Source organism: Zosterops lateralis, assembly GCF_965231275.1.
Source record: "Zosterops lateralis genome assembly, chromosome: 7".
Lineage (NCBI taxonomy): Eukaryota > Metazoa > Chordata > Aves > Passeriformes > Zosteropidae > Zosterops > Zosterops lateralis.
Genome location: NC_139767.1, coordinates 38,648,257 through 38,654,256, shown reverse-complemented (window position 1 = coordinate 38,654,256; position 6,000 = coordinate 38,648,257).

Genomic DNA, 6,000 nt, shown 5'->3' with positions numbered 1-6,000 from the left:
TACAGCCGGTCCTCCTGCGCCGCACCAGGCCTCCGGCCGCCCTGGGTACGGCTGGCGCCACTGCCCCAGGACACCGGCGGCCCCCAGACACTGGCGCAGGCGGACGCGGGAGTCGCGTCCGTGCTCACCCTCGCTCCCCGGGCCGGCAGCTGCGGACATCCCGTCCCGGCGCAGCGGCGCTCCGACCGATCGACCAACCGCGCAGCTCCAAACGCCGCTCCCCGTCCCCTCAGGGCGCTACTTATGCCCCAGGGCCGGCCAGCTCAGCCAATCACAAGCGGATGCAGCGCCGGCCCCGACAATCCCTGTTGAGGAAGCGCCGGCCAGGTGAGCCCAACCAATCACAAGCGGAGGCAGCGCCGGCCCCGCCAATCCCAGCTCGGCTCCGCGAGCCCCCCCCCGCTTTCCCCTCACGGCCCCGCTCCCGCCAGGGCGGTCGCGATCGGGACCGGGAGCGCTGCGGGCGGCAGGAGCCGCTCCTGCTCCGCCCGCAGCCGGCGCTGCGCCGGCGTCCTGCCGGGGCTCCGGGCACGAGAGGACGGCGACGGCGATTTCCTGGCGCCGGCAGGGCCGGGCCGGGCCGCGGGGAACCCCCGTGCCGGCCCCGGGACCCCCCAAATCCTGCCGCTCCCCGTGGTGCCGGGGAATCTGTTTCCAGCATAGGCAGAAAAATCTTTACGAGAAACCTCAAAACTCGGGGACACGGGGTCTGACGGGAGAGCGGAGATTCTGGTATAATTTCAAAACGCATTGCGAAAAATAAATCTATGGAACAGCTCATTTCCTCTCTATGGAAACCTCAGAAGTAAAAGCTGCTCGGCTAATTCCATAAAGCATTCCAAAATCAGGGTCCTGGGGAGCGACGTTCGGGGCAACTCGGCTGGCTTCGGCTCTTCGGGGAAACTCGGCGCTTTCCCTCAGCCGTCGGCTCTTCTCGGCTGTTCGGCAACACTCGGTCGTTCTCGTCACCCCCCCGGCTCTTTTCGGTTGCGAGAAGCATTACGTCACTTTCGCCCCTCCCTGCCGCCATCTTAGTTGTGGCTGAAGCCAATTCTGGTCGAGACGCCATCTTGGTTGTGGCACGCTTAAGGCCCCCGTCGGTGTTTAACATAGACGCCTGACTAAATCCACTAACCTTAACCCGGCTGCTGCGCGGCTGAACCCACAGCACGTGTCCCTACATGTGGAGAAAGCACAGAAAATTTCCCCCGGGCGGCGCCGTGGTCGGGATTTTTGTGCAGGCAGTCAACTAGACACACATAGGGTCCTCTCATTTTCCCGCCCTTTTCGCCGCCATCTTTAGAAGGTCAAGCGCCCCGAGCCGCGCCGCCATCTTGGTTGTGGCACCCCCCCAAATGTCCCCCTCGGCTGCTCGCACAGGCCCCTGACCACATCGCCTGCCCGAACACTGCCGTGGCGCCGCTCAGCCCCCATCCCGTGTCCGCGCACCTGCGTACGCCGCGGAAAAATCGCTCCCGGGCGTCTCCGTGGTCCAGGTCGCGCGCAGGGAGCCGGCTGCCACGCGCCCGGGGTCCTCGCATTTTTTCCCACCTTTTTGGCCGTGAACGTTCGGCGCTCGGGCGGCAGCACTGCCCGTGAGCTCACAGCTCGGGGCTGCTGCGGGCCCGCGGGGACGGGCACGGCGGAGCGTTGCAGTATCGCTTTTTATCCACAGGATGGCAGCATTGCCTTACAGATCACAGCCCGGGGCTGCTACACGCCTCGGGTGGGGAGAGCTGCAGTACCGCTCTGTGTCCACACGGTGGCAGCGCCGCCGTAGGGAGCGGAGACAGAAAAGAACGTGGCCAAAATTCCCCTTCCAAACATCCCCGAAAATAAAGGCCCCAAAAGACCCCCAACCAAAACAACTACGAGAACCCCGCCATCAACCAAGCCAAAACCAAAAAAGCCTTCATTTTAGGCTACACTTCAATATTTCTTCTATTTCTTATTTTGATATTTCTATTAATCATTACAATTTATCTATGATATGTACATTATAGTAGGTATATTTTACATATTATAATATAGGAAACATGTAAAAATATAGAGTGGATTTATTGATATTACTTTTCATATTTTATAGTTCTCCTTTTCTTGCTTATATATATGTATTTATTTTTTTGTGTGTGTTTTCTTCTTGATATTTTAAACATATGTATTCATTAACCTAACAGATCAGAACCACAGTTAATTAGAATTGAATGACCCTGGTTTTCTAAGGGGTAAATATTTAATCTTTATTAAAATATTATGGGCACATTTTCTCTTTCTGCGTGCTTTGGGGGGGGGGGGTTGTTTGTGGGGGGGTTTGTTTTGTTTGTTTGTTTGTTTGTTTGTTTGTTTTCTGAATTTTGGATTTCTTGGCTAATAAACAAGGGGGTTCGGAGAGTTACAAAATAAAATGTCCGCACAGTTTTATCGCTGCCTCTGAAATACACCTCGGCATTGAGTCACTGCTGGCAATACTGTGCACGGGGAGAAGGAGACCTGTTTAGGGTTTGAAAGGAAAAGAAAGGCACCACGGTGTTCACAGCCTTCTCCGTTCAGGTTTTTTAATTCAGCAGAAAATACAGAGGAGTTTTGCTAACTGCGCTCTTGATTATATCCAGACGTCCAGCGGAGAGGGAGGTCATTTCTCAACTCCTTCCTTGCCCACAGCCAACTTTCCACGTGCTCAGGGGAAAAAAGGAGTAGGATAAAAAAAAAAACGGAATAAAGAAAACATGAAAAAAAAATTAATATAAAACAAATAAAATAAAAGTTGAAAAAAAAAACCTCAAAAGAGTAAAAAAGAAATAAAATTTAAAATAAATTAAAAATATAATAAATTGTTTAAAATAAAAAATATCACGAAAGTAAAATCTAAAATATCCATAAATTGAAAAATGAAAAAATTAAGAGTAATTAGGATTTTAAATAGTAATAAAGAAAAATAAAAACTAAAAAGTAAATAACAGAACAAAAATATAAAAATAAAAGAAATAAACCCAAATCATTTTAAAAATACAAAACAAAAAAAACCCCCATGAAAACATTAACCACAATACAATATTTAACATAAAAAATACAAAAATCAAAAAGTAAAAAGGAAAATAATAATTAAAATAAAATATGAAACTAAATAAACACAGCTTTCCCCTTTATGCCACTGACTACCACAGCTCTGGGAGCATCCTGGATTATGCAGGGATAGGGAAAACAAACCCAGTGCCTCCCAGAAAATAAGGTTTTCTAGACAAATCCCAGTTTTGCCTGGAAACGAATTCTGTTTTATCGGGAAGTTCACTTTGGATGAACATCCACATGTGCCAAGGCAGGAAAGAACCACCCCCTTGTGTCCAAGGGACAGCAACTAGGCCGGGATTTAAGTTTTAATGGAACTTATATAATAAAAAACGCACCAAATTGAACTTCACAAAGAGACGAATCACGGCAATTAAACACTTAACGAGTTTTCCTGGGAATTCCCAGAATTCTGCGGATATGGCGCTGAACAATTCCGGATTTACCAACATTAATTGGGTAAATTTCCTTGGAAATGTCCCCTAAGAAGTAGCAAAATTCCAACTTGGATGGAAAATAGGAAAAAATAAATGCTGACTTACTAAAATCAGAGAGAGGCTAAACATCAAATAAAAGGAAGGAATAATATCTAACTCCCAGCTTGCCTGCAAAACAAGCCCGGAAATTTCTAACGCTGAAAACTTTTGGAACGGTCAGGAAGTCGGTGGAAGCCCATGGAATGAGGATTTCAAATCTGCTTCCTCTGCTCTGATTTTCAAGGGAAGAGGGAGTTAAACATGCCTGTTTACTCCTATTCGAAAAAGGATCTCTCATTTATGGGAGTAACAATCCAAAGGAACTCCAATCTTACTTGGATTTGACAGCTGAAACTCTCAGCAGAGTTGCGAAGTTTCAGCGGAACAAAAGAGCCACAATTCCTGGAAAAACAAAATGCAACTCAGCAAAAGACAGCAATTCCATTGACAAATGCATGGAGGAGGAGGAGGAGGAGGATGACACCAGGAACACAAACCAGCTGAAAGCAACGATTTATTGGAAAGGGCTGGAAATCAAATGGACAGTCTCTGGTCATGCTCAGGCATTTCTCCAGGAGTCAGAGAGAAAAGTGGGAACCCTGCACTGGGATAAGGCCTTCCTGTGGCTTCACTTCCTACTGGCTCTCTCCTTTTTTGCCAACTACCTGCAAGAGGAAAAACAGCAGGAATAAAGTTTCAAACAGGAGGTCCTTGGTTCAGGCAGACTGAAGTGCAGCTCCCAGGGAGCGAGTCCAGGCTGGGCCCAGGGGAGCTCCGGGAATCTGGGATTGCCCGTGGAATTAAAGGGCTGGAAAAGCAGGACCCACCTGCTGGGTTTAGTGCTGGGACACAGCAAGGCCTCGGCTCAGGGGCAGCAGTTAGAGCCGGGACCGCAGGAGAACGCCCCAAAGCCGGGTTAAACATCCTGCGTGACATGCAGCACGCTCCAGGAGAAACTCGGGTGGGAGAAGCCCCCGGATGCTCCACGTTCCTTGCCTTTAGCTGCTTTGCCTCCCTCAGAATGCTGACCTCGCCGTGCAGCTCCTACAAAATAGGAGAACCTATGGGAATCATCCACTGGTGGATCTCTAGTTATTAAGAAACAAAATGTGTCCAAGCTCTACTGCAAAGCAGCAGCTCCGAGGAGACACAGGGATTTATTCCAGAGGGGACACAAGTACTTCACAGCTTTTAATACATAAATGAATAGGAGCAGAAATTTTGCGTTTATTTTAGGTCTGATGATGTCCACAGTTGCACAAGCATGGAGGGGCCGTAATCACATTCCTATGTTATTTAGGATATTTTGAATGGCAATATATAACAAACCAATATGTCTCATAATCTGCTATTCAAAGGAAACTAATCATAAGCCGATAACGTGCAGTTTGGGGTCTATCTGTAATTTACCACACTTTTGGTTAAATTACAGCTCCTGACTGTAAATCCCCTGAGAAATCACAATTTTAATCAATTACACCTCAAAATAAAAGAATTGTGATACATAATGGCATTAAAAATTATATTCTTGCATATATAACGCAGACCTTTATCAAATACCAAAAGGTATAGAAAATCTATTTGGTAATTGCTTTGATGTCTCCTGTGAATACAGCAAATTACAAGACCCTCCTGTCGCTACAATAAGATTTGAATGTATCCACTTTCTGGAGTGTATATTGGACAAGAACAAATATTTGCAAAGGTCCGGTTTCACTTCGAACTTCTTCCAAGCAGTTGTCTCCTGTCTGATGCAGATATTTTAGTATTTTGTTGATGGATTATGATATGGATTAAGACAACAGCACACTTCTTGGTCTTTTCAGCTACGTACTGAAAAATTACCTACACAAGAAATGAAAAGCCTTACCCGAATGAATTTACCTCTCGGACAGAAGTTACAGCAATCATCTGCCTGCCTTTGACGACAGTAGCTTCTCTCTGAGAACTTCTGCCCAGTGTTGAAATGTTTCTGGTAGATCTTCAAGCATTCCCCATCTGAGGCTTTTCTCCTCCACAGAAATCCTGCAGAAAGGAAAGCTAAACCAGAAAAGTTGTTTGTAAGAGATTCAAACAAGTCACACCTAGATATATAACAGCAGGAGAAGGAAGCAAAAGTTTTGGGTGGGTGGTCTGACAAATATTGAAAAGAAACAAATTGTTTTTCTAACACAGTAGGCCCATGAAAGCAGAACTGGCTGAAGGACCCAGGGGTTTCTTACCAAGGCACAGCAAGGTGGTACTACCTGCCTAGAGAAAATTCATAATAATCCCCTAAAAATTACAGAAAAACAACATTTTCTTTAAAATAAAAATACAACCACACCATTAAATTATCACATTGGCAATATTCACAGGTTTTCAAGTATTACACTCGAGTTGACTTAATACATTTTTCGGAGCATGCACAAATAAATATTCAGAATTCCCAAGTACCTTTCCCTGCCTTGGCAGATTC